This window comes from Athene noctua, chromosome Z (assembly GCF_965140245.1).
Source record: "Athene noctua chromosome Z, bAthNoc1.hap1.1, whole genome shotgun sequence".
Taxonomy (NCBI): domain Eukaryota; kingdom Metazoa; phylum Chordata; class Aves; order Strigiformes; family Strigidae; genus Athene; species Athene noctua.
Window position 1 is genome coordinate 72,349,257 of NC_134077.1, and position 22,973 is coordinate 72,372,229.

Here is a 22,973-nt window from a genome sequence, read left to right on the forward strand (position 1 = left end):
TTAGCTTTAACAGAAAGAAAGGCAGTTATATATTTCACCATTATAAAATATTAATAACTGGAAATAAAACATCACTTTTATATAAAAATTTCTATCATCTCTTAATGTTGCTTTCATGATTAGGTTTTTTTACTAAAAGGAAAAATACTGGTAGACTTCTTCTGTGATTCTTTAATTGCAACTGTGGATAGGATTACTGATACCATTTCACGGCACCAGCATATATGTCTACAGGATTTATTACTCAGTTCATGTCTGCTCTTTTATGGATTTCATCCAAGAGATGCTTGAACACCGAGCTCTTGAAATGTCTCCCTTGTGGTGGTTCAACTGCACTAAGCTGCATCAGCAAATAGCATTGACACTCACGAAGGCAGCAACTGTTACATTCCAACAGAGTTTGATTTACTGTAGAATTTTTATAGATGTATTCTGCTGTAACCCTTTTCTATCCATTACTTGATGCAAGACAGGTCTAAAAATCAGTTTAATGGAGTTTAAAAGACTCTGGTATTCCTCTGAATTTTTATCTTGCAAATATGATAAATACCAGTACAGATATGCTCCATCATGTGAAGAAAAATCCAAACACATAGTTGTTGAGGTTTTTTTAAGTCATGCTTAACCACTAACAGAAAAATAGTTAAAGAAAATAATCGTATTTATCAAAATATTTTTAAAAAATACTTCAAAATATGTAAAATCAAAGATTACTTCTGGAAGGTGAAGCATGGGTTCTCTACACAGCTAGCACCTATGTCCACATATTCAGTTTCAGTGGTGGACTATGGAAATCAAATAATTTTCAGTAAGCCTGCTGCATGTATAAAGGTACTTATGAGTGAAAAATTGGATGTGGGATTATGGAAATACCATTAAATATTTGTCTCTAAGCTTTGCACTGCTCTGTCAACTTGCAGTGAATATAAAGCAGGTTAAAGGAAGAGGTCAGTACACTCCTAGTTCACTAATCAGCCACTGGCCTCTTACCAGAAACAGCACTCAAATCTCATTAAACTGCTCTTTATCTAAGTGGGGGAAGAATGTACATCAGCTGCCCCACTGAAGGACAAATGGCATACAAGTGTTAAGGCTCTTACTGCTCTCAGTTATGAAGGGGAAGAACAAAAATGTAAACACAAGTAGTATCTGCCAGGTGTTATACTGTGATTGTTAAATACTGGGCAACTCTAGAAGAAGAAAGGACAATGGTTGAAACCTGGTGACAAATAAGAATGAGGAGTCCACAGTTTTGTGATTATAAAGGACAGGTCTCAGAGATGGTAGATTAAAGTGAGTCTGGTAGCTGTCCCAAAGAACTCCTGGGTGATGCTGCCAAGTTACCTAGGCACTCATTTTCAAAATTTTTCATTTAGACAAGCTTGAAACAAACAGAAGATAGAAATTAACAGCAACTCAGAATATCTTGCCCTAATTCTCTCAAAAAAGGCCCCCAATACAGGTAGACTCCAATGCACTAAAGGTTAATGGACACCAGGTAGAATCTCTATTACTTGAGGTTCCCCACCTGTAAAATGGAAGCAACTTCAAGTTAATAAACATGAGTCAACAAACATCACTGGGACTGTCTTCACTGTCTATTGCCATGACATCATTCTACTTGATCTGTATAATTTCGATTTATACTGCTTGACTTCCTTAGAAATATTTATCAAAACCCCAAACAGACACATTTTTGGTAGCATCCTTCCCTTGTAAACTCTCCTCCCTTCTGACAACAACACTGCAGAGAGTCATGGATGAAATGAACAGAGAACTGATGCTCCTCTTGGTTCATTACAATTGTGTAACCTCCTCACTTTCTGTGCTAGCTTGTCTTAATAGAATTGCAACTAAAAGCACAACTTGCATTTGTAAAATTGACCCAGAGGAGTGAGAATATGCAAGACTGTGCCCTTAGAAGTCCACTACCTGTATGAACACCCAAGAGCATGCTACTCCATCTCTGTTTTCTTCAACACCCTCCCATGGCACAGATTTCCAAAGCATTATATAAATATAAAGGCAACATTTCAATGTGCTTCTTAGTAATAATTCATTCATGAACTCTGTTCTGGGAAATTACTAGTTGTGTTGAACTACAAAGCTAATGCACTAGACGTGGGGTATTATTTGGAAATTATCTCAAATTATGTACTTTGGGTTAAATAATGAAGTAGATCTTGTCATGGTTGATTTTAGAAAAATCACTGCCATCACATTGTTGTTGAGAAAAGCACAGCAATATCAAAAGGAACATCTTAAACATTGAAAAAAAAGGTATTTTTCTACAAAAAAGTCCCTAATAAATACCGTGCAAGAAAACAGTTTGTTATTTAGAGCCCTTGCTGCAAAGGCTAATGTATCCTGGGCTGGATTAGAGGAGTATTGCCAGCAGGTCAAGAGAGGTGATCCTTCTCCTCTACTCAGCACTGGTGAGGCTACACTTCAAGTAGTATGTCCAGCTGCTGGCTGTCCATTGCAAGAGGGACATGAACATACTGGAGAGAGCCCCATGAAGGACCACAAAGATGATGAAGGGACTGAAGCATCTCTCCCATGAGGAAAGGCTGAGACAGGTGGGACTCTTCAGTCTGGAGAAGAGAAGTCTCAGGGAGGATCTTATATATAGATATAAATACCTGAAGGGAGGGTACATAGAAGACAGAGCCAATCTCTTTCCAGTGGTCCCCAGTGATAGGACCAGAGACAGGAACACAGAAAGTTCCTCCTGAAGGTAAGAAAACACTCTTTTTTTTTTTTTTTTAACTGTGACAGTGACTGAGCACTGGCAGAGGTTGCCCAGAGAGGTGGTGAAGTCTCTGTCCTTGCAGATCAAAAGACATCTGGACCTCGTCCTGGGCAACCAGATCAATGTGGTCCTGCTTGAGCAGGAAGGTTAGACCAGATGACCTCCAGAGGTCCCTTCCAACCTCAACCTTTCTGTATATGGATACATTATGATTTGAAAAATATCTCCAAAAGAAAATAAAGCAAATTATTAAGTTTATACGGAATTATATTCTGTTGAGTTCAGAAATTAGATTTTTCTCACCTAGAGCTGCCATATGCTTCTGTCCTTGACAGCAAATGTATTGTCCATCAGTTCTAAAATCTGGCATACCAAAGGAATGAACAAAACTATTATATTGGCTTATTGTACCTAAACACATTTTCTGTTTCATAAATATTTTTTTTTTTAAATTTATATGTTTTGGGTTTTTTTATTTTTCCGAAGGGATATAGCACAGTGACAAACACAGTAAATCAGTCTTGAAGAATTATATCTATAAAGAAATCATTAGCATAGCTTTTACAGATACAAAAAGAAACACTTCTCCAACCAGCAATAATATAAGTATTTTGCGGGAGGAAACTTCAGTAATTTTTTTTTTTTTAATTGCTAGGGAAGTTAAGATGTTTGATGAATATAAATGTTATTTAAAGATGACAGACAGAAAGGATGCTCACCTCCCTGTACAGAATTGGGAAACAAATAGGTTCATTAATATGCAATATTTCTTATGGAATAGGCATGTTGGTTGTCGAGCTCTGCTACTAGCTGCCGTCTAGGGAAATTATTTCCAAACTGAAACTACTAATGATCCATGTGATTTCGATACTTGGTCATAGGCTTATAGGGAGCAAGATAAACCAGCAAAACCCAAAATGTGGCATTTAAAAATTTAATGTTAAACTGTGAAAAAAAGGCTACAAGAAAATTTGAAGGTTGGCAGAAGTCTGCCAGATCAAGGCTGTGGGAAAGAGTTTTCAGTAATGGCAGGAAATTGATACAGAGTCTAAGGTCTACAAAATTATTACAAGCTCCAAAGTAATCTGATGTCCCTTCATGACAAAAGGAGCTACATATAAACTAAATACACAGTCTGAACATGACAGATCATGGGGCACTTAAAGAATTTCTCCATGTAGAACCTTCTGGGACTAGTGACCATCTGTTAAGAACTTGGAGAATTGAAATAGGGTTTTACAGCCATGAAAGTATTCATACTAGAAATTTTAGTGTCTAAGTTTTTCATGCTTGTATTAATTTTTTAATAGAAAAAAATCCAGAATGATAAAATTTTGCCAACTGTGGCTGTCTGTTTTTCCTTTCACCAACACTAGAAAATAGCACTGGATGAAGATCATGGGAGGCTTTTATTGTAGGCCAATGAAAGAGAGCCACAGACTCTGTATAAAAATAGATTAAGCGTAATAACGCAGTGCTGCTAAGACTGAAAGAAATAAACAGCTGACTTTCATCCCTTATGGGGCACATTCCTTTTCTCAGCTCCCACATCTCCAAGGGGAATGTCCCTGGTGCAGTACAAAGTACCTCTCTGAAAGCCTCTGTGTGCCTTCCTGGAAGTACCCTTTCCAATGCCCAGGCTTGGAGAGGCAGAAGGGAGAGAACCACAGCTATCATGTCCTCGCCATTCCTCCACGTTTGAGATGGAAGTGAGAACTGACAATATTCCATGCCCGGAGATACACTAAAGGAATAAAATGACATCAGGTAGCCTCCACCCATCCTTTTATATCTGCAATAAGACACAATTTGGTCACAAGCAGTGAAATTATTACCGCTTTCAAAACTGCAACAGTGAATACAAGAAAGGTTGTGCAACAAATGCCTTCAGTAATCTCCAGGATGACTCTGGCCAGCAGTCAGAATGCCTCCAGGGATCATGAAGAAATACATGCCAAAGCAAGAGCTCTGCTGCCATTCAAACAAACTTAATGCCTCAAAGACTGTTAATTAACTTAGCTCAGTTAATGACTGTTTAGAACAGTGAGATTTTTTGAGGCTCATCTCTGATATTTTATAGGGGAATATTTTGTCCGGGAAAGGTCAGTTAATGTCTTTTGAAACATGTTTCCTTAGCAAGAATGTTTACAGCTTGTACAGGAACACTTTCCAGGGATCTTAGTCCTTTGATAAATTTCCAATATCTAAGTAAACACAAGTCCAGTTACTCATTCTTTCTTTCAGGGACTTAAGGAGAGAGAGTAACTTTTTCTCTCATGCCTAACATGTTCATCATTCTCCTTTTTTTAAAAAAAATAGCTTTGACTTTATTGTTTCAACAGCCATTTTTACTGTGAAGGAAAAAAAAAGAGTGATGCTTTTTAAAATATAGTGATGATGCCTTGCTCAAGAGATGCTATTAGATTTTTCAAAGGTGGCTATCACAGAAGTACTGTAATCAGCCAGAGTTCCTTTGGAATAATTTCTTTAAGTTAAACATAAGCATTTTACTAAATATTTGACCTCATGATAATGTAAGTGGATATTCCCATATTTTAAATGTTGGTGCCCTTGAGAAATACGGGTCTTTGGCCTTTTGGTCTCCATTGGGCAGTAAGTGAAATCCTAGCACCACATAAGAATTCTGCCAATGCTTTTGATGAAGTCAGAGTTAGAGACAATGTCATAATTTTATATTTACTATACAAATTTCCTGGTTATCTAGACCTGGATATGACTTGGATGTTGTAATATATTTTAAGCTGTAACCATGAAATATATACAATTTCTTATTTATACTCTATACCTGTAAGCATAACAAAAAAAATTAAAGCAGAAGAGAAAAGCAACCTAACCTTGTTTGTAATACTGAGATGTTTCATAATATAGTTCTTAGACTTCTTGCAATTTACATTTGTCATGTCATCATTTTGGCTTTTAGTATCAAGTTACTTACAAATATGACTTGCTGGAATGTGAGCAACCAATTTCTCTATTTTTATGTCATCATGGCTGAGCACTTTGAGATCATGTATCCTAATGCATCAGTAATTGTATTTCTTCTTAAGCATACAGTATAAGAAGACACACAGAAATCACAGCTGTGTCAAAGCTAGCACAAATCTAGCTAACCTGATTACAGATGGAATTTCGTGTTTTCTCATTCACTAGATGAGGATTCGTTGCCATCTCTTTAAGCAGACATTTAAGAAATAATGAAATTATTATATTATTTGGGCAAAATACCGCAATATATATTTTTATCAGAACATTTTGGGACACATACAGGTGTGTCTTTGGGTCTCCTTTGTATCCAGACCTTTGAAACTTCTCCTGATTCCTTTTTAAAGGATTTGGTAATCACTCTGGATGCCACAGACAGTGCACTCTTTGTGCATGGGACTTCCAACGATCACACAAACAAAAAATAACCCCTGCAACATCTAGGCCAGCCTTTCACAAAGTCTTTTCACCAAAGACACTCTGAAAAATTAGCAGTAGATCACAAAGTGCTTATTCAGTCTCACATGCCTGTCATCACCTCACCTTTGCCCTGCCAGCCGTACCGCTGGTGCTGGCAGAACTCTCACCCAACCAGGCTCACCGGGCAGGCAGGCCCCTGCATCAGCACTGCAGCCAGCTCTGCCCTGGCTCCTCAGCACACTCGTCCCAGGAGCAACAACACCCAGGCTGCTTCTGCAGGGCCAAGACAGCTTCACCAGGTACACTCCACACCTCACCATTTGGAAAGTGGTGCTTTAGGATATAACAATTTATAAAAATATCTAAAATTTGTATAAATATAAATTTATAAAAATATAAAAACAAATCAAGGAGCAACAAAGTAAGTTATACAACATTTTATTCTAAGAAAGAACTTGGTAAATTAAAAGGAGGAGGAGAAAGCTGGAAACCCTCCTTCTCTTCCCATTCTCTGAGTCCTTTTTATTTCCAGCTCCACTGCTCACATACCTTGGATACCTACCTGATACCCTCACTATCTTTTTCTCTCTTTTATAACCCTTCTCTTTCTTCCAGTGCTCTGTCTTTCTCTAGTTCTTCTTCACAAAGTTTTTTTCATCTTTCCCAACTTGGCCAATCTCTAACCTCTCATAGTATTTTTTTTCTTTTGAACTCCTCCGTCACCACTGTCTGGGAGATAAATCACATACAGACTTTCAGAGCTGGTTAATGTAGTCACCAGCACTGCCCCTGAAAAGAAGAGGGGCTTTCACCACTTCTTTGCTGCTGTTGCCTTCACTCTCTGTAAAGACAGAAGTAAGTGGTCTATGCCTGTGTCTCTACAACACTCTTTGTAAATCTTTTCATCCCCAGGTAATAAATCTTTGCCTGGTAGGCACTTAGATCTTTTCTGCTGGTTCTACTACTGTCACTTCTCCACTCAGAAGAAAGGAATTGAAAACTTCTGTAAAACACAGTGCTAATGGCTGTAGATAACATTCCCAGTGCAGCTTACTCAACTCCTTCAGATGATCTCCAATGATTTTTCTGCCTATGAATTCCCATTGTTTCCAGATGGACAACAAATAGCTTTATGAAACAGGAGTCAAACAGGATCCAGTGTTCAGTAAAAAAACTTGGGTGGGCAACCAAGAACATGAAGATGACAGAAAATGTTCATGAAGATTTTTTCTGTTAAAAATGGTACTTGGACAGATGATGAATTTTTTTCTTATGTCTGCAAGTGACACCAGCCTTGGTTTACATGTTGATGGCCTGCTTCACACATGTTCCCCATTCATTTATTTAACATACCAGCTTTTAACCTTCCTGACCTTCAGCCTTCCCAGTGAAATTAGATCCTTAAAGTTTATCTTTCATTTGTTTTAGTTTAAACACACTATAATCAATACACTTCTACCTTTACTACAGTGCATTTATATTTTAAATTCCACTAAAATGTGTTTGGCATTCTATGACTAATCTCAGAGGAATGGCTGGTGTAGATTGCTTGAGGCAATAACAGCTTTAGTTGCTACTGCTAAGTTTATCTTCAATTGTGAATCAAAACCTTTAGGAAGGCAGTTTATTCCTTTGTTGTGATATGAAATAGAAACTTACTTGAGATAGATCTCAACAGCTAACACTAAACACCATCTTGACTGTATGTAGTTGAAAAAAATATTTTCAGTTTAGAAAAATGTGGATCAAATTCTCACAAGCAGTAACCCAAATATAAGAAGTTCATATGTAATTTCTTTTAACAGTGAGTTCTTTCAGTACCCAGCTTAAGAGAGATTGTTCATAACTTCACTAAAAAGAAATACTCTTTAGATAGGTAAAATGGCAGTGGTATTTTTATGTTCTTGTAGACCAGGAAATAGTTAAGTCAGTAATTTTGCACATACTGAAGGTCAATGGAAAATTTTGTTTATGAAATTAATTAATCTTCTCTATTAAATGAAGTGATCTGTGATATTTTTGTCTGAGCAGCACACCCAGTTAATCGTGTGTTTCTCACAGTTACTGACCAGGTCTTCGCCAAGTTATTCATCTTACTTTGTTCTCACATCTAATGCTTCCAAAAGATATAAACTGCATATTGTTGAAAAAATCCTGCTATATTTTACTACAGTAATTAACTGTACACCAGTATACATTTCATTAACTACTTAAACCTTCCTTCCTTCTGTCTGCCCATCGATCCATCCATCCATCCATCCATCCATCCATCCATCCATCCATCTTATTCTTCTTACTGCCTTAAAAATAATGTATTAATGCAAATATATTTGCAATTTCTTCTCCCTTTTTAGAACAGCAGCTTTCTGTCAGAGGCTCATTTTTTCCTAGGTTTCTTCATCTCAGCCATTTCTTGTCTAGGGACCACAGTAACTGCTAATACTCTAACAAATCTACCAACATTAAGCAAGAATAAACATCACAGGTACTAGATGATGGAGAATCACAGTTTTGGGTTTCCCCTGACTTTGATAGTAATATTAACATTTAAATATGGTCCATGACCACCTAAGTTGACATCTCACTGCTATAAATCAGACAGTAACTGTTCTTCCACCTATTGTTTTGAAATGTCAAACTCAGACAAATATCACAACAGCTTTACATTAATTTTAAGGTTTTATTCAATTATAACTTTATACTTACTGTCCTGGTTTAGCTAGGTGTTTTGTTTTTTTTTTAGTAGAGAGAGAGGGGGAAGGGATCTCCAGCCGGGTTATTCATACCATGCTGACGTCAGGTCCAGGGGGGGAGCCTTTTTACTTTCGCTTCTGGTTTTGGGGGTCGCTTACACGTGGCGGGCTTGCTCCTTGATCACCTAGCGGTATTTCTCTGTATATCTTTTATCTGGTTCACTGTTATTGCTGTTCATTGTTATTATCATTGCTACTGTTGTTGTTCAGATTGTTCTATCACTCTGTTGTATTAAATTCCTTGTTACTTTAGCCCGGGTCTGTGCCTAACTTCCAGCTCGACCGGCCGCGGGTAGGGGAGGGGCAACGGCAACGTGCTCTCCAATCCTGGCAGGAGCTAAACCTGCACAACTTACTTACAAAGAGAAGACAAAAAAACCTGGAGCAATCACAGGACACATTACCACCATCCATAGAACACCTTATGTTTTTTCCTATTTCTCTATTCAACAAACCAAAATTCACTTAAGTGATTGTTTGCAAGTTTGCAAACATGGAGGTTTGAATTCAGTCGGCAGCCAGAGTCCACGTGTCTGGCTGTTCACCTCCCCCTCCTCCCTCTGGTAAGATAGGGGAGGGACAAAAGAAGAGAATTCATGGGTTGAGTAAAAAGAAAGAATTTACTAAATATAACAAGAGAACAACAGTAACAATAATGAGTTCAAAAAGAAAATGGGTAAAACGCAACAGTGGCTTACTGGGAGCGGCAACCACCCCCCACAGCAACAACACTGCCTGATGAGCACATGGCGCACATGAAAAACCCCCAGCAAAAAGCCAAGAGAGAGAGAGAGAGAAAGAGAGAGAGAGAGAGAGCAGCTACCTGGGCATGACATCACATGGTGTGAAATACTCCAATTAAAATTAACTCCATCCTGGTCGAAACCAGGACAGTATCCACCTCTTATTCCATACCATTGACGTTATGCTCAGGTTTCCAAATACATTTTAAGGAATAACCACACTTTTTTTTTTTTTTTTTTTTTTTTTCAGGTCTCACAGATATCATTCCCTTAGTCTATGAGCCATCCTTTCACAATGTTTTCTGAGTTCATTTAGTCCATAACTTTGGGTTCCATCTGTTATGACAGTCTATAAGGCTGAGGAATGAGGCAGAGTTGGCTCAGTCAGTGGAGCAGGAGGCTTTGGATGTGGCACGGGGATGTTGCGAGGCACCAATTGCAATAACAGGGTTATTTGATAGTCCAGTTCATTGGCTATTCTCATCTAAAATCAAATCTCCCTGAGGCACACATCGGACTTCTCCGTCCTTCTGCATCACCCACCAAGTGCACTCAGGTCCTTGGGCAAAAGTAATCCCACACACGGGTTTACCTTTACCTGGTACAGGAGTAACCCAGACAGTCTTCCCTGACATATTCCTAATGCTCAGTATGGGGGCTTCATCCCTAACCCAGAATGTAGGAGGTTAGATTGAGCAGGGCCAGCTTGCTTGGCACGTCATCTGGGACTGACTAACCAGGTGGCTTTTGCTAAATGCACGTCCCAGTATTTGAGAGTTCCACCACCCATTGCTCTCAGTGTAGTTTCTATTTAGCTACTCATTGTATCTCTCAATTTTCCCAGAGGCTGGTGCATGGTAGGGAATGTGATATATCCACTCCATGCCATGTTCTTTGGCCCAGGTGTCTATGAGGTTGTTTTGGAAATGTGTCCCATTATCTGACTCAATCTTTCTGGCGTGCCATGCTGCCATTAGACTTTCTCCTCAAGGCCTACAGTGGTGTTCTGGGCAGTGGCATGGGACATGGCATGAGTTTCCAACCATCCAGTGGCTGCTTCCACCATTGTAAGCACATAGTGTTTGCCTTGCTGAGTTTGTGGGAGCGTGATATAATCAATCTGCCAGGCCTCCCCTTATTTATATTTTGACCATCATCTTCCATACCACATGGGTTTTAACCGTTTGGCTTGCTTGATCGTAGCACATGTCTCACATACCTGGATTACCTGTGCAATAGCATCCATGGTTAAGTCCACTCCTCAGTCACGAGCCCATCTGTATGTCACATCTTTTCCCTGATGGCCTGAGGAGTCATGGGTCCAGGGAGACAGAAATTGTTCACCCTTATGTTGCCAGTCCAGATCTGCTTGAGCCACCTTAATCTTGGCAGCCTGATCCGCCTGTTGGTTGTCCTGATGTTCTTCAGTGGCCCGGCTCTTGGGTACATGAGTGTCTACATGGTGTACTTTCACAACCAGATTCTCTACCCGAGCAGCAATATCTTGCCATAATTCAGCAGCCCAGATGGGTTTGCGTCTGCACTGCCAGTTGCTCCGCTTCCACTGTGTAATCACCCACACAGGGCATTTGCCACCATCCATGAGTCAGTGCAGAGGTAGAGCACCAGCCACTTCTCTCACTCAGCGATATCCAAGGCCAACAGGACAGATTTCACCTCTGTGAACTGACTTGATTCACCTTCTCCTTCAGCAGCTTCAGAAACCCATCGTGTGGGGCTCCACACAGCTGCATTACACCTTCTCTGTTTCCCCACAATGCGACAGGACCCGTCGGTAAACAGGGCATATCGCTTCTCGTTATCCAGTAGTTTATTATATGGTGGGGCCTCTTCAGCATGTGCTACCTCTTCCTCTGGATCCATTCCAAAATCTTTGCTTTCTGGCCAATCTGTGATCACTTCCAATATTCCCAGATGGCTGGGGCTCCCTATTCGACCCCTTGTGTGATTAATGTGACCCATTTACTCCACGAGGCATCAGTTGCACGGTGTGTAGAGGGGACACTCCCTCTGAACACCCAGCCCAGCACTGGCAGTCGGGGTGCCAGGAGGAGCTGTGCTTCAGTCCCAATCTCCTCTGAAGCAGCTCGAACCCCTCCATATGCTGCCAGTATCTCCTTTGCAGTTGGAGTGTGGCAGTCTTGTGATCCTCTGTATCCCTGACCCCAAATCCCAGGGCTCGACCCCGAGTCTCCCCTGGTGCTCTCTGCCAGACACTCCAGGTAGGGCCATTCTTCCCTGCTGCAGCGTAAAGCACATTTTTAACATCTTGTCCTGCCCAGACTAGGCTGAGGGCTACTTCATGAACTATTTCTTACTTAATTTGTTCAAAAGCCTGTCGCTGCTCTGGGCCCCATACAAAATCATTCTTTTTCTGAGTCACTTGATAGAGAGGGCTGACAGTCTGACTGTAATTTGGAATGTGCCAGTCTCCAGAAATCCACAACACCCAAGAAAGCTTGTGGTTTTTTTCTGTTAGTTTTTGGGGACATAGCTGTTATTTTATTAATCACCTCCATTGGAATCTGATGATGTCCATCTTACTCCTAATGACGTCCATTTTACTCCTAAGAACTGCATCTCTTGTGCAGGTCCCTTGACTTTACTGCGCTTTATGGCAAAACCGGCTCTCAGAAGGATTTGGATTATTTTCTCCCCCTTCTTAAAAACTTATTCTGCTGTATTACCCCATATAATGATGCCATCAGTGTATTGTAAATGTTCTGGGGCTTCACCTTGTTCCAGTGCAGCATGGATCAGTCCATGGCAAATGGTGGGGCAAATGTGTTTCCACCCCTGGGGCAGTCGATTCCAGGTGTATTGGACACCCCTCCAGGTAAAAGCAAACTGTGGCCTGAACTCTGCTGCCAGAGGGATGGAGAAAAATGCGTTGGCAATATCAATCGTGGCAGACCACTTGGCCACCTTCGACTCCAGTTCATATGCAGTTCCAACATGTCTGGCACAGCAGCACTCAGCAGTGGCGTGACTTCATTCAGGCCACGATAGTCCACTGTCAATCTCCACTCTCCATTAGACTTTCACACTGGCCCTATGGGGCTCTTAGAAGGGGAGCATGTCTTGCTTATGACTCCTTGGCTCTCTAGCTGACAAATCAGTTTATAGATAGGGATTACATGCACCATAACTTGGGTATTTTTAGTTCCCCCCCCCCTGTACCCACTAAACCCTCTGTGTCACCATGAACTTCTTCACACATCTTTGGACCAACAGCGGGACCAGAAACTGTATTATAAGTCTCATTTTAAATTACATATTTGGGATGGACTAGCCAACAAGTTGGTACTGATAAACTGGCAGGATAACAAACATACTGTCATAGGATACTATGCCTTCTTTCTACACCTTCCAACATTTCCTTGTTAGTACAGTTCATCTCCCCTACCTGGCTCCCTGTTGTTTGTTGCAAGATGTGAACTTCATTATCTTTTGGAGACCTCCACCTGTCAGATCTGACTGCAGCTGACCGACAGGCTGAAAACTGTTAGGAAAAGAATAGCAGAGGACTGGCCATTTGGGCAAACATCAGAATCACACAGCATTGTGTCAGGAGGAAAGCAGGCCAGCATTCAGCTGATGCCATAGGAAATTCAGATAGGTATCTTTTGTGAATGAAGTATAGAAGCATGAAAGCTGTGGTTCCCTGGATTCAAAGTAGCTGCTGTATTTGCAGTGTCTATTTAGATTTCTATCTCGGGTTTTGTGCATTAAATGTGGAAAGTGAAAAAGTTAAATGGGTCCATTTCTCTTACACCTTGTAAACGTTTGCCATCTATCACCATATAAAGCATACAGTTTATAATGTGCAAATATACTGTAAACGCATTTTTATTGCCATACTGTTTAAACTCTTTTTGATTTAAATATTTGTTCTGCTTTTTTTTTTTAATATAATAAAATATTATTAAACAATTTAAAAAATTTCTATCAGCAGCTTTTACTCTGACCTGTCAAGTTTCATGTTTTCAATACAAGACTTAAGAATTTGGCTCTTAAGTCCTTTTTCCCAGCCACAACAACTGCAGCTAACACATCTGTACCCTAATGTTATGGCATCTTGCCTTCTGTAGCTATGGTTGGTATGTAGACCCCCAAAGCCAGAGGTAAGTTATAGAACTTAGGTCTCTCTTCTAGTGAAGGCTGAACTGGAAGACATAGCTCCACGTACCTACTTTCATGTTAGCTGAGAGGCTGGGTTTTATTGTGAGGTTATGGATATACAGTGATTATTGCAAGGTATAAGTATTAAGCTATAAATCAGTGTAACAGAACTAAATGCAGTCTAGAACTACAATGCAATCTGCTCTGAACGTTATGCAGTAAAATAACACGGGAAAAATAACAGGTATTTTATTGGATTGTGTGGGTAGGCCTTTTAATACGGGGAAGCAGCCTTTTAAATGGGCATATATAGATCTTTCAGCACAAGGAGATTTAGATACAGTACTGAAGCATTAGTAGTTGCAAGATCATCAGACGGGCCCCATGAAAATCAAATTGGCATAACTGTTGGAATAATAGATGACAGACTTGTTATGGGTATAAACTTCATTCAGTCCAGTCGTGTTTTCAAGTTTTCCTCTGCAACAAAGAGGATTAGAAAATAACCTTTAAAACATATTATAATGATGTTTTAAAAAAGTGGTAGCAGCCTGGTGCAATGCTAGAGCTGATGTAACACAGCAACATTATGGTGCTTAGACAAGTGGCTGTGAAAACATTCTCTTTATGGAAGACAGTGTCAATGAATTTCGATTATTGTGAAATCATGGTAGTATGCAGGGGGATGGGAGGGGGATGTGCATGCCTAAGAGGCAGACATAGAGGATTGTCTGGGTGAAGAAAGTGCCCAGGTTACCAAGTTTGTCTCAAGACTGTGCTTTTCTAAATGCTCTGTAAACTTTAGAAATTGGGTGAAAATGTTTAGCTTTCTTTGTTTAATAAAAAAATACCTAATGCTTGCTGTCGAAGAGTTAGGATTGCAGTGCAAGTACAGGTCATTGCTGTAAGTTGTTGGGGTACCTGCAGCCATGAATGAATGTGCAGTGGTCTTCTTGCCAGGACAGCTGGCCACATAAGTCATAGAAACATAGAACCACTGAATGGTTTGGATTGGAAGGGATCTTTAAGGATCAACAAGTGTAACCCCCCTGCCATGGGCAGGAATATCTTCCACTAGATCTGGTTGCTCAAACCTCTGTCCAAGCTGACCTTAAACACTTGTAGTGATGGGGCATCCACAGCTTCTCCGGGCAACTTGTTCTACCCTCACCATACAAAATTTCTTCCTTATATCTAACCTAATCCTCCTTTCTTTCAGTTTAAAACCATTGTCCCTTGTTCTGTCACTATCAGGTCTGGTAAAAAGTCTGTCTCCATCTTTCCTGTAAGCCACTTTAACTATTGAAAGGCCTCAATAAGGTCTCCCCAGAGTCTTCTCCTGGCTCAACAACCTCAATCCCAGCCTCTCTCCATAGGAGAGGTGTTCCATCCCTCTGATAAATTTTGTGGCTGTCCTCTGGATCTGCTTAAACAGGTCCGTGACTTTCCTGTGCTGGGGACCCCAGAGCTGGACTCAGTACTCCAAGAGGTGTCTCATGAGACCTGCGTAGAGGGGAGAGTCAACCTGCTGGCCACCTTTTTTTTGGTGCAACCCAGGAGATGGTTGCCTTTCTGGGATTCAAGTGCACATTGTCAGCTCATGTCGAATTTTTCATCCACCAGTAGCCCCAAGTCCTTCTCCACAGGGCTGCTCTCAATCCGTTCACTCCTAGAGAATTCTGTGAAGAACCTGGCTATGCATGTGTGTTGCCTACTCAAGATGCACCCCAGGGTGCTGTATCTCTGTTGCCTAGCCCTTAGGCTCATTTTTCATTTTTATGGTTTTTGACATGTGTGTCAGCCACCTCCTGTGAAGACACTGCAGCTCCCATTGGAGTGCGTGGGGGAGAGCAGCCTGGCTTGGGGAGTCTGGCGGGTCCCAGAGGGAAGGGGACCTGTGAGGGGCAGGTTTGTGCTGCGTGGCAGAGGGACAGGTACTGCTGGGGAGTGAAAAGCACTCCCTATGGCGAGGGTGGGTGCTGTCCGAAGGGCTGGCGGCCTTTTGAGCCCCTCTGAGGGATGTGGTGGCGGGTCGGGAGAAAAGGCGCATCCGAGGAGGGCAAATGTCCCCGCAAGTCCTCAGGGGGATCACTGTGGGAGGCGGTGCCCGGGCAGCGGAGAGCCGCGCGAGAGCAGGGACCCGGCAGGGACAAGCGCGCCTCCGGGTGCGAGCCCGGGACAGGCGGAGGGCGGGGGCCGGGACGGCGGCTGAGGTCCGGGTGGGGCCGGGCGGCCATCTCACTGCCGGCTCCATCACACCCGCGGCCGCGGGCCGCAGCCACCGTTACCAGGGTGACCGGCCAGTGGCGCCCCCGCCCTCCTCCGCGCGCCGAGCCCCGCCCCCCGGCCAATCGGAGGGGCGGTGGCGGCCGAGCGAGGGTCCCTTTGTTCGGCCATTTCAGGGGCCGGCGCGGGCTCGGGCGCGGAGCCGCGGAGGGAGAGGACGGGCGGCTCCCTCGCCACTCCCCTGCCGCCGGGTCTGGGATGGTGTGGGTAGGTGTCCGGGCTGCGAGGGGCGGGCTGGCATGTCCCATCCCCGGCAGCCGCGGCCTGCCCGGGGCGTTAGCTGGGGCCGGCCGGTGTCAGGGCCCTCCGCGCCGCCGCAGGGAGGTGAGCCGTGAGGGCCCGGCCGCGGGCTGCAGCTTCCCCTGCCGCCGTCGCCGTGGGCTCTGCCGCCGCGTGCCGGTGGGTCGGTGGGTGGTGAAGGGCGGGCGAGACGGGTGACGGCGTTGGCCTGAGGGGCGGCCGGGGCCTGAGGGCCCACGGCCTGAGGGCCAGGCCCACACGCGCCCTCCATCCCCACGGGGCTGCGCATGGTGCCGTCTCCGCAGGCGTCCCGCAAACTCTGGCACTGCAGCGAGCCGGAAAGTGAAAGTCGCCTCGGGATATAGGAACGTGGCCATATTTCTTGCGTTCTTTTCTGGAGTGCGTGGGGTCTCTGCTGTACAGTTTTGGCAAGGTGGGATATAAAAAATTTTTTCCCCTCCAAAATATGAGAGGAGACAAATGTCTGTCTTGTACTTTTGTTTGCTTGCTTAGGGAGGTTGTTAATTTAGGTACTCAGTGGAAATAGCCAGTGGAACTTGGAAAGCTTTTGTGGAGTGTGACATTACAAAGGGCAGGAACGTTTTTAGGGTTGGTATAAACGGCTTGATTAGTCTGTGAGTTATTTATCTTCCTGCTCTGAGGGTAATAATTACCCTCACTTGAATTTCTGCGCAGGACCTGAGAGATCCTCCTGCTGTGAGGATTGTTCTGCAATGTGTTCTGGCCAACACTGCTTCATAACTTGTTTGCCTTCTTGAATGTTTAAGTAGTCTTCACAGATGTTGTTCAATCCTTACAACACTCATTGAACAATAACTTGATTTGTGTATCATCTATACATGAGTAATTGAACAGAAAAAAATAATCACATACCTAGGATCATATAAGGAGCCTTTGGTAGAACTGGAAACAGCCCATATTACTAATCCGGAGTCTCAGCTATGTTTGAAAATGACAGTACATGGTCTGTTTCTAAAAGCCCTCATTCTGCATCTGCTGTGTGAACTATAGTTATTTTTGAGTTTTATGTGGGAGGATGGAGGAAAGGAGGAAAATTGGGAAGAATAGTTTCTATATGTTCAGAATTATTTTAGAATGCATTTCTTGAAAATCTAGTTACCTTGTACTCAAAGCAGCATAATACAAAAGGATAATTATAATCCTGCAAAAAACAGAGCTAAAAAAGCAGTTTATTGTCTGTCTTAAAGGAGGAAAGCTTTCATTAGAATTAATATTGACTAAGGATCATGTTTACTGTTGGATACAGGCAGTGACACATATTTCATTGACCTCAGAAACTGATAACAGATGTAAGCATAGCTGCTAAATTGAGGTAAGCATAAGCATGTCTTGTGACAGGAAGGTGAAAACAACACTAATGATGGGTTTATGAATGTAGGTTTTTATTGGATTCTCTGACATACTTATCGTATTTATTTAGAATCCAGTTGAAGGATCCTTGTATGTGGATGTTCAAGAGAACAATAGATATGTGTGCTTAATTTTAGGTTCAAAGTGGCAACCCCAGAGATGGAGCTACCTTATCAGGTGATACGTATGCACAGAGCTGTCCAGCAGGCTGGCAGAGCTGGAGTAGTGTATAATTCAATCAAGTTTCCCTCCTGTTCCCGCTTTAGGCACACTTAGATGCTGTGGCTGCAGAGGAGGGTGGCAGAAGGCCAAGTATAATCCTCCTTCATTGAAGCTGGTATTCAGAATCTGAACAGTTTGAAGATCGGGGCTGAAATCAAGACAGAGATTTTTATCTTTGAAATGTCTCATTGGTAGAGATCTGCTTTTGTAGACCCAGTGTCGTCACATAAAAAAATTTGTACCACAGATTCATGAAATTGGTACGCACTGATCCATGCATTATTGTCAATGAAGTTGTGCCAGTGACATGCAACAGGGGGGATGATTTTTCTCTTTGCTTTGTTTTTGAAAGGGTAGGACTGTTTTTCCATTATTTTCACGCCTTAATTATGTGGCAACTTTGATTAGTTTTGGCCACAGAAGTTAATTTTACCAGTTAATTCAGTTCCAGGTCATATGAACATTTGAATGCATGTAACAATAGTATGTTTTGACTACCAGTTCAACTTCTTTGCACTGTTTTATAGTATTAATTTGGATGGTTTGGGTAGGTTTTCTACATATATTTATAGATTATATATGTATATAAAATATGTATTTTATATGTGTATTAATAGACATAATATATAAAATTATACATAATATACAAAAAGATGTTCATATAGGTATAATACGCAATTAATACTAAAATTTTATTTTTTATAATCGATTTTTAATAGATATATATATACTTGTGTAGGCCCAGTGTTGTCAGGTTTATGTATGTGATCTATCATATACATGATAAAACAGTGTACATAATAATGTTTATGTGTGTACACATGGGTGCCATGGAATACGGCATCCTTTATGCTAGATTGTGAAATAAACTTCCAAGTGTCACTTTTAGCCTCTAGAAGGTTTTCCTTTCCAAACCAGACTCCAGAGTGAAATTTAAACATTTAACAAAATTCCCTGTTGATTTCCTGTGTACTGAACACTTTTGAAATTTTGCGTTTGTACGTATGTGTGTATATGTGAGTCAAATATGAAATAAGGTATAAAATCAAATAAAGTTTTTGTTTAAAGAAAACTTACAGTTTTTAAACCTTGAAAATTGAATAGAAAGTTACTCTTAAATTATTCTAATAAGTAATTTAATTTCGTAGTGCATTTTCTACAAGCCATTGTGAGATACCCTTAAACATTCAAAATGTGCTGCTCATGACAAGCTTGTCATTAAGTGTATTAATTTAAATACTAGATCAATGCTAAAGATAAAAGCAGAGGGGAAAAGAAAATGGTTTTGACGGAGAATAGAAAATATATATATATAGTAGGTGAGTAGGTACAAAGGTGCAAGAAAACTGTTATTATATCAGAACCCAGAAAGGACACACTTGCAGAAATGATGGTGAGGTAGCACAGACTAGACGTATCCAAACCTAGCTAGTGGTATATGATCATCATCCATGACTTCTGACATCAAGGGTCACATGCTTTTTTTAACAATGCAAAACCAGAGGCTCATCTGTGGCTCTTCTCCCAGATTTCCTGCTGCATGTTTCTGTTTTCCAAGATGGCATTGCAGTCCGATGCTCACACTTAACCTTCCCTATCCCTTCATGCACCCACAGAAGTTTACTCTCATTTCAGATTTCAGCCACATCCAAAAAGAGAAGTCCTGCACACAATCAAATCATGAGCCTTCACTTCCAGTGGAGACAAAGCAGAACCTTGGCTTTCCGTGTGTGCATGCTATCTCCCTAATCCTTTTCTTCTTCACCATGTCTTTGTTGTCTTTCTGTATCCTGAACCAGAAGTGCGGGTATGCCTGGGGGCAGCAAAGCTATTAGTTATTGTTGAATGCAAGTGGTGGCTGCAGTAGTTCCTAACTGTGCTTACACAGGTTTTGCAGTACCTAGGAGGCAGTTACTGTACTGCCTGTATAAGAGCAGTGAGACCTAGAAGCTGTGGCTCAGTTCAGTATTGAGCAGAGCATGGACGCAGACTTGAGTGACACGTGCACTACAGCTTGGTCACCTCTTACAGAGAAACAAGGAAGGTCAGTAGCAGACAGGTGTGGGGAAGTGAGTCTTAATTCTCATCAGAGACTGAAAAGCACAGGTCTGCTTTTTATACCAAATAAGCTAAATCAATGCAAAAGTCCAAACAGATACCTCGGTTTATGTCTGTTGAGCTTGAGTCAGTTCCTCGGGGGAGGGGGGAAAAAAACAAAAACATGTCAACTTTCAATTAAAATAAATTGTTTTACACAGGATTTTCCAAATTGAGGTACAGGCAAGTTTAAGCAAAATTGGTCTAACTTTCTTGTGCGGGCAAGCCCTGAGCTCTGTAGCTGGAAATCAGGAGTGACTTCATTGCACTCCATTAGGTGTAATGTAAGAAAATGGAGTTGGCGTAAGAAGTGAAAGTTTCAGTTGTTGAATGTGGCCTGTAAGAAGTAGTTAAAAACAAACAAGATGAGGTTTGAATGGAGCTTTTGAACAAATGGGAACCAACGGCATTAAGAACACAAGAGTCGTTACATTCCTCACTTGCTTGTGGGAAACTAGTCATCAACTAGGTTGAAAGCACTGGAGTCTGAAGCACAGATGCTTTTGGAGCCTCTTGGGAAAGGAATTAAAGTAGGCCAACTGATAAGAAGAAATGGATGGTTTAAAAAAATTTTAAAATGTATCGTAATTTCATGATTCTTACACAGAAGTGTATACGCTAATGTGCGTATGTGTGTGTCTGTGTATCACATCTTTGGATATCTGCTTATCTTAAAATGCTTTAACCTTTTATATTTAAAAATCCGCATTGGTGGATTTTTTGGTCACATTACCAAATTACTTAAGACACCTTCCTTTCCAAAATCATCCTCCAGTTTGTAGAAGACTTTCTAGTCTTCCTCTGTTTCTCCACTAAAAACTGGGTAACGCACTATAATTTCACACTGTTCTGAGAAATACCCTATTCTCCCAGAAGAAAACCCTATTGATTCTCTGAGTCAATGAGTACTGGTGATATATCTTACAATTTATGATGAAAATGTCTCTCAGTTTAGCAAGGAAACCCATTTTAGTTAGGCACTGTCCGTTCTAGTGATTCTCTTAATTTCTCCATGATTGCACAGAATCAAAATAGCAAACAAAAATTAAATAAAGCACAATTGGCAGTATTCACAGCTTTCCTGATTTGCAGTGTACATTTCAAGTTATGCTCTGTTTTGTTTGCTAAATCCATTTGTAATCTCTTAAACTGTGCGTTCGAAAAGATACTGATAAAGGAATTCTACAAGAAAGAGGTTAATCTTGCATGTAACCACCACAGAGTTCAGTCTGGTATTTTTATTAATTGTTGTACAATGTGTTTGAAAGATGAGATAGGTTTCTTTTAGATAAGAAGAAAATTAATAGAATATATGAAGCTGAATGCTTTAATATTTTCTCTTTTTAGAATATGGATTTTTATATCAGCGCATGAGATTGAGAATCAGCAGACGCTGACATTACTGCCCTTGCTTTGTTTCTTTTATGCTAGGTAACAGGGCTAATGGACCATAGTGGGGTTTTGATAATCTCAGCTCTGCTGTGTGTCGTGTCCCCCCTTCTTTTTTGAAACATAAATAAATAAATAGGATTAGCAGAGGCTGCATTTGAGGATCTCCTTGTAGGTCTTGCTTTGAATAAATGTATTTCAGAATGTTTGTAAATTCAGGAGTAATGCAGATTTAATTGGATGTCATGGTAATTTAAAACTTCTTTACCACCCTTATTCTTAAAGCTTTGGAGAAAGAGAATATTCTTGAAAACAAATAACTATCCTAAATTATCTGAGATCATATGAGTTGGGCTTATACTTTGATAGAAATTTAAAAAGTTGACCTGTGAGTTATTAGTAATCTGAGTAGCTGTTTTCACAAATAAAACATGATACTTGAAATATTTGGTTCTAATGTAAAATTCTATAGGTAGGAAGAACAATAATATAAAATAACATTTAAATTTTTCATCCAGTTTTCTTGATGCTCTTGTTTTACAGAGGTAATAGCAGAAATCATAAGGAAGTGTTAGAATTGAGAGATCTAGTGACAAATAAGGTATTAATTTCGGAAGTTACCCACTAAAGGAGAATTTGCTATCTGTGATAAAACACTACATCTGTCAGTAAGAATTCTAGAAAAAGTGCTATAGTATGTGCTTTTGAGCTCTGCAACATTCTTTACACCATATTCTGTAGAGTTTAGAAGAGGTACCTCAAGTTCAAAGGAAATTCAACAAAGTGGTCACATGGAGTGTCACGTTTTCATTGCAATTTAATCCTTAGGTCCTTCAGAAGATTATGTCAATTTAAGATAACAAAATTCTTGACACTGTTGTGACAGTATTGTATGGATTAATTACTTCAGCCTTGCATCTGCAAAGACTTGAATGGAGGCAAGCAAATGTATCTTTTTACTTGAGTGAAGTTTAGCTGTTCTGTCAACACTTTCCATAAGTGTATGTGAGAGGAGACTGTTTATTATGCAGATGTCCTTTAAGATTGTGCTAATTTAGTCATAATTGTATTTGGGACTGAACTCTACATTCCTCACTTTTAAGTTCAATTTTGATATCTATAGAAGATACTTCAGTGTTGGTCTTACCCATGCTGAGCAACTTTATTGTCACTGGTATGCTGTGATGTAGGACCAAGTTTTACAGATGTATTTTTTAATTTTATGTGAGACACCATTTTAAAGTTGATACATTGTCAAATACTCAATTTTGTTATTGAAAATAATTTGAAAGAAATTTATTTTAAAAAAGAAACAAAAAACTAAAAGAAAAAATTGGCTGCCATGTCATGCAGAAAATGGCCCAAATCTTTTTGCAATTGAATGTAATATTTTGTAGCTAGTATTAGAGTTACCCAGGAGCTCCAAATATGAATTAAGGCTCTAACATGTTAAGCAAGTGTAACAAAACAGTGGTCTTTTCTGCATATGGCTTACAACTGCATTATGAAAGAAAAATGTTCTACAATAGGCAG

General features: G+C 40.7%; 1 protein-coding gene across 3 annotated transcripts in view; it reads left to right on the plus strand.

The window, feature by feature from the left end:
* Positions 1-2,440: 2,440 nt before the first annotated feature.
* Positions 2,441-22,973, plus strand: part of TNPO1 (transportin 1) — an 88,466-nt gene continuing 67,933 nt past the window's right edge. For 2 of the 3 annotated variants that reach the window (XM_074933103.1, XM_074933101.1), the window contains exon 1: positions 2,441-2,737. The gene's annotated coding sequence lies outside the window, so the exon portion shown is untranslated. Of the gene's footprint in view, positions 2,738-16,179; positions 16,308-22,973 lie in introns of those variants that run through there. The other variant, XM_074933102.1, reaches the window with a different exon arrangement.